The following is a 10,857-nucleotide window of genomic DNA, read 5'->3' as shown; positions in this document are numbered from 1 at the left end:
GCCACCACCATGCTTGACTGTAGGGATGGTATTCTTGGGGTCGTATGCAGTGCCATCCAGTCTCTAAACGTCACATGTGTGGTTGGCACCAAAGATCTCGATCTTGGTCTCATCAGACCAGAGAACCTTGAACCAGTCAGTCTCAGAGTCCTCCAAGTGATCATGAGCAAACTGTAGACGAGCCTTGACATGACGCTTTGAAAGTAAAGGTACCTTACGGGCTCGTCTGGAACGGAGACCATTGCGGTGGAGTACGTTACTTATGGTATTGACTGAAACCAATGTCCCCACTGCCATGAGATCTTCCCGGAGCTCCTTCCTTGTTGTCCTTGGGTTAGCCTTGACTCTTCGGACAAGCCTGGCCTCGGCACGGGAGGAAACTTTCAAAGGCTGTCCAGGCTGTGGAAGGCTAACAGTAGTTCCATAAGCCTTCCACTTCCGGATGATGCTCCCAACAGTGGAGACAGGTAGGCCCAACTCCTTGGAAAGGGTTTTGTACCCCTTGCCAGCCTTGTGACCCTCCACGATCTTGTCTCTGATGGCCTTGGAATGCTCCTTTGTCTTCCCCATGTTGACCATGTTTGAGTGCTGTTCACAAGTTTGGGGAGGGTCTTAAATAGTCAGAAAAGTCTGGAAAAATAGATAATTAATTCCAACATGTGAAGCTCATTGTTCTTTGTGCCTGAACTACTTCTTAATACTTTAGGGGAACCAAACAGAATTCTGGTGGGTTGAGGGGTTGAATAATAAATGACCCTCTGAAAAAACTGTTCCCAATTTAAAAAAAAAAATAAACAAAGAAATAACATTCTTTTTTGCTGCAGTGCATTTCACACTTCCAGGCTGATCTACAGTCCAAATGTCACAATGCCAAGTTAATTCCAAATGTGTAAACCTGCTAAATCTGCAGGGGGTTGAATACTACTTGTAGGCACTGTATATATATATATATATATATATATATATATATATATATATATATATATATATATATATACATATTTCTATCACACATGCAGTGTAGAACTGTGTGTATATAGCATGCAGTGCAGAGCTGTGTATATATAATGCAGTACAGACTGTGTATATAGCATGCAGTGCAGAGCTGTGTATATAGCATGCAGTACAGCACTATGTATATATAGCATGCAGTGCAGAGCTGTGAGTAAATAGCATGGAGTGCCGAGCTGTGTATATAGCATGCAGTGCAGAGCTGTGTGTATATAGCATGCAGTGCAGAGCTGTGTGTATATAGCATGCAGTGCAGAACTGTGTGTATATAGCATGCAGTGCAGAGCTGTGTATATATATGTATAATGCAGTATAGAGCTGTGTGTATAGAGCATGCAGCGCAGAGCTGTGAGTATATAGCATGCAGTGCAGAGCTGTGAGTATATAGCATGCAGTGCAGAGCTGTGTGTATTTAGCATGCAGTGCAGAGCTGTGTATATATAGCATGCAGAGCTGTGAGCATATAGTGTGCAGAGCTGTGTATATAGCATGCAGTGCAGAGCTGTGAGTATATAGCATGCAGTGCAGAGCTGTGTATATATATAGCATGCAGTGCAAAGCTGTGTATATAACATGCAGTGCAGAGAATTTAGTGTATAGCATGCAGTGCAGAGCTGTGTGTATATAGCATGCAGTGCAGAGCTGTGTGTATATATAATGCAGTACAGACTGTGTGTATATAGCATGCAGTGCAGAGCTGTGTGTATATATATATATATATATATATATATATATATATATGTATAATGCAGTACAGAGCTGTGTGTATATAACATGCAGTGCTGAGCTATGTATATACAGCATGCAGTACAGAGCTGTGTATATATAGCATGCAGTACAGAGCTGTGTGTATATAACATGCAGTACAGCGCTATGTATATATAGCATGCAGTGCAGAGCTGTGAGTATATAGCATGGAGTGCCGAGCTGTGTATATAGCATGCAGTGCAGAGCTGTGTGTATATAGCATGCAGTGTAGAGCTATGTGTATATAGCATGCATTGCAGAGCTGTGTATAAAGCATGCAGTGCAGAGCTGTGTATATATATATATATATATATATATATATATATATATATATATATAATGCAGTACAGAGCTGTGTGTATATAGCATGCAGTGCTGAGCTGTGTATATACAGCATGCAGTACAGAGCTGTGTATATATAGCATGCAGTACAGAGCTGTGTGTATATAGCATGCAGTACAGCACTATGTATATATAGCATGCAGTGCAGAGCTGTGAGTATATAGCATGGAGTGCCGAGCTGTGTATATAGCATGCAGTGCAGAGCTGTGAGTATATAGCATGCAGTGCAGAGCTGTGTGTATATAGCATGCAGTGCAGAGCTGTGTGTATAAAGCATGCAGTGCAGAGCTGTGTATATATGTATAATGCAGTGCAGAGCTGTGTGTATATATAATGCAGTACAGACTGTGTGTATATAACATGCAGTGCAGAACTGTGTATATATAGCATGCAGTGCAGAGCTGTGTATATATATAATGCAGTACAGACTGTGTATATAGCATTCAGTGCAGAGCTGCGTGCATATAGCATGCAGTGTAGAACTGTGTGTATAAAGCATGCAGTGCAGAGCTGTGTGTATATATATGTATAATGCAGTACAGAGCTGTGTGTATATAGCATGCAGTGCTGAGCTGTGTATATACAGCATGCAGTACAGAGCTGTGTATATATAGCATGCAGTGCAGAGCTGTGTGATATATATATATATATATATATATATATATATATATATATACTGCAGTACAGACTGTGCATATAGCATGCAGCGCTGAGCTGTGTATATTCAGCATGCAGTACAGAGCTGTGCATATATAGCATGCAGTGCAGAGCTGTGAGTATATAGCATGCAGTGCAGAGCTTTGTGTATTTATAGCATGCAGTGCAAAGCTGTGTGTATATATATAATGCAGTACAGACTGTGTATATAGCATGCAGTGCAGAGCTGTGTGTATATAGCATGCAGTGCAGAGCTGTGTGTATATAGCATGCAGTGCAGAACTGTGTGTATATAGCATGCAGTGCAGAACTGTGTGTATATAGCATGCAGTGCAGAGGTGTGTGTATATATAATGCAGTACAGACTGTGTGTGTATAGCATGCAGTGTAGAGCTGTGTGTATATAGCATGCAGTGCAGAGCTGTGAGTATATAGCATGCGGTGCAAAGCTGTGTGTATATAGCATGCAGTGCAGAGCTGTGAGTATATAGCATGCAGTGCAGAGCTGTGAGTATATAGCATGCGGTGCAGAGCTGTGATTATATAGCATGCGGTGCAGAGCTGTGAGTATATAGCATGCGGTGCAGAGCTCTGTGTATACAGCATGCGGTGCAGAGCTGTGAGTATATAGCATGCGGTGCAGAGCTGTGTGTATATAGCATGTGGTGCAGAGCTGTGAGTATATAGCATGCAGTGCAGAGCTGTGAGTATATAGCATGCAGTGCAGAGCTGTGAGTATATAGCATGCAGTGCAGAGCTGTGAGTATATAGCATGCAGTGCAGAGCTGTGAGTATATAGCATGCAGTGCAGAGCTGTGAGTATATAGCATGCGGTGCAGAGCTCTGTGTATATAGCATGCGGTGCAGAGCTGTGAGTATATAGCATGCGGTGCAGTGCTGTGAGTATATAGCATGCGGTGCAGAGCTGTGAGTATATAGCATGCAGTGCAGAGCTGTGAGTATATAGCATGCGGTGCAGAGCTGTGAGTATATAGCATGCGGTGCAGAGCTGTGAGTATATAGCATGCGGTGCAGAGCTGTGAGTATATAGCATGCGGTGCAGAGCTGTGAGTATATAGCATGCGGTGCAGAGCTGTGAGTATATAGCATGCGGTGCAGAGGTGTGTGTATATATAATGCAGTACAGACTGTGTGTGTATAGCATGCAGTGTAGAGCTGTGTGTATATAGCATGCAGTGCAGAGCTGTGAGTATATAGCATGCGGTGCAAAGCTGTGTGTATATAGCATGCAGTGCAGAGCTGTGAGTATATAGCATGCAGTGCAGAGCTGTGAGTATATAGCATGTGGTGCAGAGCTGTGATTATATAGCATGCGGTGCAGAGCTGTGAGTATATAGCATGCGGTGCAGAGCTCTGTGTATACAGCATGCGGTGCAGAGCTGTGAGTATATAGCATGCGGTGCAGAGCTGTGTGTATATAGCATGCGGTGCAGAGCTGTGAGTATATAGCATGCGGTGCAAAGCTGTGAGTATATAGCATGCAGTGCAGAGCTGTGAGTATATAGCATGCAGTGCAGAGCTGTGAGTATATAGCATGCAGTGCAGAGCTGTGAGTATATAGCATGCAGTGCAGAGCTGTGAGTATATAGCATGCGGTGCAGAGCTCTGTGTATATAGCATGCGGTGCAGAGCTGTGAGTATATAGCATGCGGTGCAGTGCTGTGAGTATATAGCATGCGGTGCAGAGCTGTGAGTATATAGCATGCAGTGCAGAGCTGTGAGTATATAGCATGCGGTGCAGAGCTGTGAGTATATAGCATGCGGTGCAGAGCTGTGAGTATATAGCATGCGGTGCAGAGCTGCGAGTATATAGCATGCGGTGCAGAGCTGTGACTATATAGCATGCGGTGCAGAGCTGTGAGTATATAGCATGCAGTGCAGAGCTCTGTGTATACAGCATGCAGTGCAGAGCTGTGTGTATATAGCATGCAGTGCAGAGCTCTGTGTATACAGCATGCGGTGCAGAGCTGTGTGTATACAGCATGCAGTGCAGAGCTGTGAGTATATAGCATGCAGTGCATAGCTGTGAGTATATAGCATGCGGTGCAGAGCTGTGTGTATATAGCATGCGGTGCAGAGCTGTGAGTATGTGAAGGAAGAAATTAAGAAAGATTCTCCATTTTGTGCTTTTCGACTCCATTTTGTTGTTTTGATATAAATTTTGTTAGTAGGCTAAAGTTTACAGCTGTTATGAGACCTTGATTGTTGCAACCTGGGTAGAACATGAGACTGAGGGTGTATTGTTCTACAAGACTTTGACGCACAGATTGTTCCTGCATTTTTATAGGCTAAGAACTGTGAGCGTGTTCTTATGCTGATTGGTTGAAGTATAATTTCTATGACTATGAAAAGTCATACAGAATAAACGGGGGCCAGAGATCTGCTCGATCCCCCATACAGAGGCACACGTCTCCGTCTGGTCATTTTCAGTTGCCGGCAACACCTTGTAGATTAATTTGGAAATCACTGAGTTAACCGTGAAGGATCAATTTAGATCCTCCCTCAACAGTTGGCGCCCGAAACGTGGGGCTCCAAGCAGGAACGCCTCTGCCCCCCGGAGGACAAGACAAAGGACCCTCGGACCGGACGCAGGCACTGGATAATTGGGACTGATCATCCCCCACAACAACCACGGTAAGTTGGCAGTTATACTGTCCAGACTGACCGTTTGGTGTGGTTTTCCTGTGTTTGTTGCTGCAAAGAGGATCTGAGGTTTGTCCCCGAAGGTGGGATGCTTCTTGGGTGGAATCATATAGAGGTGTAGTTCCGTTGGGAGCCCAGTGCTCGAACCGTACCTCATAAGGGACGGACACCCCAGATTGACCAGTGATGTAATTCTCTTTATAGTCAAAATATCCTGAATTCCTGATCACTGTTAGAATCAGGCGCAGTGAGGTGATCGAAGATTAGGTAGGATGCGTAACTCAGGTATATATTGATATAAATATATCCAGAGGTGTCCCAAGGGAAAGTCTGAGATGCCCTCCTCCTTTCGCTGAGTACCGCGATTTTGGGTTGTCCCAGCGGGGGACAGGTAAACCCTAGTGGAATAGACTATACGGCCGCTCTAGTACTATACATGACTAAGTAAGGGTATTTAGCTCTAAAGGAGAATCAGTTTCCGTGGAAGAAGAAGACTTTGAATTTGTATGATGAATTTGATATTGTTAGCCCAAAGACAGGGAAAGAAATCTGTCAGATATGCAGGGAAAATATTCTCAATCTGGCATGTGAATTGTGTGATGAAGATTTTGTAGAAATTGATTAAGTCTGAGAACTGCTGTATTTCGTTTCTGTGTGAGATTTCTGAGATACCCGATGGGAGGGGTCAAACAGCTGCGCTATTGCTTTCTTTCTGTGCTGAGGAATGTTGCGATTTTCTTATCTATGCTGTGTCTCTAGTGTGGAGGGGGCATGTGGCTGCGCTCTTAAGTTTCTCTGTATTTTCTTGGTGTAGTACGCGCTGGTAGATTTGTGTTTTGTTTAAAGCGACAATATTGTTTTGAAGTACAAAGAAATATTGTAAATTGAAAGTGAAATCTAGTGCCTAGTTTTAGAAGGAAACTTGTAAGTGATTGTTTGGTTATCAGTGTGATTGAAAGATTGGTAAAAGATTCACCTGCTTCAAGTTGAGTGGTTGATATATAGCAAATTGAGGATCAACAGAGGAAGTGAATTCTGATTGTTTTTGTCACGTTGAAAAATGAAAGTTGTCTATTACTATGACACAAAACTGAATGTTTTGTGGTGCAGGAAGGAATTGAGAAAGTGATTGAGGGTAATGTGTTAGAAAGACAAATAATTAAAAATAATAATCTGAAACAGGGGGGCTCCCTGTTAGATGATGTGGTCCCTCCCCAGGAAATTAAGCCTCTACCCCCGACTGTAAGCTCCGTGCCCCTCAATGCCAAAGCACCAATATATTCTGGGTTGCCAAAACTTAGTGTGCCCCCACCCTATGATTCTGCCGGGTGGATTTGTGATGTATGCGGAGTTACTAATTTTCAGTGGAGAGAGGTCTGTTACAATTGTGGAGCGAGGAGATCCGGGGTCGTAGCCCCCACCTTTCCCTTGCTAAACGCTGACGGCACCTATTATCGGCCACCGCCAGCACCAGCTCCTGTTATGTCTAGTTTTGCTAGTGGTTATGAGTATCCGCCCCCACCTACTTTAGTCACTCGGTCAGAGACAGGATATACAGAGGAGATAGAAGATTGCCAGGAAATGTATTCTAATGTTATTCCTGGACCCCACCGTCATGATGTGCTCTTTAGGATAGGGACATTGGATCTCACAAAACAATATGTTGGGGCCATAGTAAATGCCGCAAATAATCAACTCCACCATGCTGGAGGACTGGCTGCAGTGATTTCATAGAAAGGTGGACCCATGATACAGGAAGAATCTAATTCATATATACAAACTTATGGCCAGGTAGAAACAGGACAGGTCGCAGCAACCAGAGCAGGACAGCTGCCGTGTCAATATGTAATACATGCAGTGGGGCCACGGTATAATCCTACCAACATTCCCAGGTCCCAACAGTTGCTTACTGAGGCTGTCCAGAACGCAATCCTGTATGCCTCCTCCGTTCCTCCCGGTACGATGCCTCAATGTGCAATGGCCATACCATCAATCTCTGCCGGTATCTTCCAATATCCCAAGAAGGATGCCGCCATGGTTATAGTATCAGCAATAGAGCGCTTTATACAGGAAAACCCCATAAAATTAGAGGAGGTTCAATTTGTTCTTGATAGCCGCCTAACGGCCCATCAGGCAATACAATCTCTAACTGTAACAGAGCCTCCTGCCTTGCTTTCGCAGCAGATGCCTCTTGTGCCCGTACTACCGCCACCTCCTCCCGCCCCCGAGTCAGTAATATCAGAGTTTGAAGAAGATGATGTGAAAACTACTCCTGACAGGCCAAAGTATACCCCCTTTTCTCCATCCCAGATAGACACCCTTTGTAACCAATTACCCGACCCAGAAACCTCCCCCATGGCCTTCTATAGACAAATAGCAGCGAATCGAGAGATTTATTTCACTCCCCGGAGAGATCTGTTACACTTACTCCAAGTGAAGGCTGGGGAGGGATATTTTCCAATTATTGAGGGTGGCATAATGTATAATGTGAACCTGGACGGGGGAACATATGAGAGTGGTGTTGATTTCTGTAATGCTTTAAAAGTTTGGGCACAAGATAGATTAGCGGACCAAGCTACCTCCCTCACAGATGTCACACATGACAAGGGGGAGACTGCCGAGAAGTTTTTATGGGCGTCTTATGGTAGTGTTTAAAGATTTGGGATTCTCATTGTATAATAAAGCCCATTCACACCTTTTTGTGGCAGCTTTAATGTTCGGCCTTAAATCTGAATTGAAAGAGGCAATAATGTCAGTTAAACCTGATATTGAGACTTCCACTCCGGATGATGCATTAAAAGTAGTAAAAAAGGTTTTAAGAACTTACCCCGCTCTGCATCAGCAGGAAAGACAAGGGTTAAACCAGTAGCCACAGCAATTCCCGCTCCAAATACAGCCCCCCCCCCTCACAGCTGCAAGGACGCAGCTCCGTTCCTTATCAGTGGCCCACGTAACAGACTTCAGCTCCAGCCCTCCCACCCTACACAGATTCAGTTCTCCAATATCTCTTTTAACCCTGTCTGGGAATCTCACTCCCCAGCCCCGCCATGTCAATTCTCAGACCAAGAGCTTGTTTTAATTGGAGTAGATGGCAGACCCTATAAACATACTCTTATAAAACCTATTCCTGTGGGACCCTTCCCTGAAGTCATGGCTCAGTTCCTAATCTCTCCCTCATGTCCGGTAAATTTACTGGGGGCAGATTTATTATCACAGTTCCGCTCCAGAATACAATTCCAAGATGATGGTCAGATGTTCCTTACGTTATATAACCCCTATGCAGATGAACACAATGAGATGTGTATCTTACACGCCCTTCCCACGGTTATGATGGTCCTGATAGGCCCAGATCCACCCCCAATAATGCCTGTAGAACCAGTAAAAGTGTTTCTGAAACCTGGTGCCCCTTTTCCCAAAGTCCATCAATACCCTTTGAAATATGATCAGGAGCGGGGCTTCAAGGGGCAAATACAAATGTTACTCGATAATGATACCGTGTTTCCCCATGTAACACGCCCTTGTTTCCCGTTAAGAAAAGCCCCCACCCGGCCAAACCCCTGTGTACCGGCTGGTACAAGATCCACGGGCAGTTAATGCAGCTACTGTTCTGGAAACTCCGGTGCCTAAGCCACATACTCTTTTGTCCCAGATACCTCAGGATGCTGCTTGGTTCACAGTCATCGACCTTGCCAATGCCTTCTTCAGCATTCCATTACACCTAGATTGCCAGTTTCTGTTTGCATTCACTTATCAGGGACGACAATTGACATGGACAGTTATGCCACAAGGGGCCCAAAACAGTCCCAATCAGTTTGCAAAAAATATGAGCGAGTGTCTTTTACCCTGGCAGTTAGAACATCCCTATGTCACGCTGCTTCAGTATGTGGATGATCTTTTGTTGTGTGCACGAACAGAGCAGGAAGCCATTGTTGCCACTGTTAGCCTTCTCAAGTATCTGGCAGATCTGAACTGTCGGGTTTCGGCCTCGAAACTTCGGTTCTGCCTTGGTCAAGTGATATTTTTGGGTCACTGTCTCCTTCAGGGTGTCAGACACCTCTCAAAAGAAAGAAAAATAGCCATCAGCTCCCTTCCTTTTCCAAAAGATGAGACTGAACTCCAGCGTTTTCTTGGACTATGTACTTATTGTCGTCAGTGGATACCGGACGCATCCCGTATAATGCAACCTTTCTACAATGCATATACCACTGATACATATCAAGGAACTCTATCACAGGGAAACACCCTTTAACTGGACATAGATCACAGGGTACAACTCCATACGAATATAAATCCTACAAAAAGGCCTGGAGTAAATATACACCCAAAAATATAATTTACTAAAACTCAAATTTTATTATAAATATCACATGCACAAAAACAAAGTACATAAACAAAGTGCTCGTAGCATACACATACAAGGGACCCTGACTACTGCAAGTAACACCATGTAGACACTAACAGGCAAAGCACCGCTCAGTATAAAACTGAGTCCGGTTCAGATGACCACATCTGACGGTATGTGCATCTCCCATATAACCCTTTATGCCTATATAGGCCAGATTAAAGGACCGATAAAGCCATGTCTGTCTTACCCATTTATGTTGGTGCCAGTGTCAGTCCCGCTGCCCCGACGCGCGTTTCGCGTTGGGCTTCCTCGGGGGGTGCCCCCCGAGGAAGCCCAACGCGAAACGCGCGTCGGGGCAGCGGGACTGACACTGGCACCAACATAAATGGGTAAGACAGACATGGCTTTATCGGTCCTTTAATCTGGCCTATATAGGCATAAAGGGTTATATGGGAGATGCACATACCGTCAGATGTGGTCATCTGAACCGGACTCAGTTTTATACTGAGCGGTGCTTTGCCTGTTAGTGTCTACATGGTGTTACTTGCAGTAGTCAGGGTCCCTTGTATGTGTATGCTACGAGCACTTTGTTTATGTACTTTGTTTTTGTGCATGTGATATTTATAATAAAATTTGAGTTTTAGTAAATTACATTTTTGGGTGTATATTTACTCCAGGCCTTTTTGTAGGATCTATAACCTTTCTACAATGTCCTGAAAGACGGTTCAAGATATGCTGATGAGTTTGGCAGATTCCACACCGGATACGCTGTTACTACGGAAGACACTGTACTGCACGGAGCTGCACTCCCTCCCTCCCTCACTGTCAGCACAAGAAGCAGAACTTCAGGCTCTGTCTACTGCATGTGTTCTGGCCAAAGACAGGCGGGCTAATATATACATGGACTCACAGTATGCATTTGGTATTGCTCAATCGAGGGTTTATTACCACTGCTAGGACTCCAGTGAAGAATGCTGAAGCTGTTAAAACCCTCATGGACTCAATCAAATTACCTACCCAGGTGGCCATTATCAAAGTTAAGGAGCACGGTCCTAGGAAAAGTCCACACACTGTCGGTAACACTTTTGCGG

This window comes from Ranitomeya variabilis, chromosome 2, assembly GCF_051348905.1.
Source record: "Ranitomeya variabilis isolate aRanVar5 chromosome 2, aRanVar5.hap1, whole genome shotgun sequence".
Classification (NCBI taxonomy): domain Eukaryota; kingdom Metazoa; phylum Chordata; class Amphibia; order Anura; family Dendrobatidae; genus Ranitomeya; species Ranitomeya variabilis.
The sequence above is the reverse complement of the archived record's forward strand: the minus strand, read 5'-3'. Positions refer to the sequence as shown.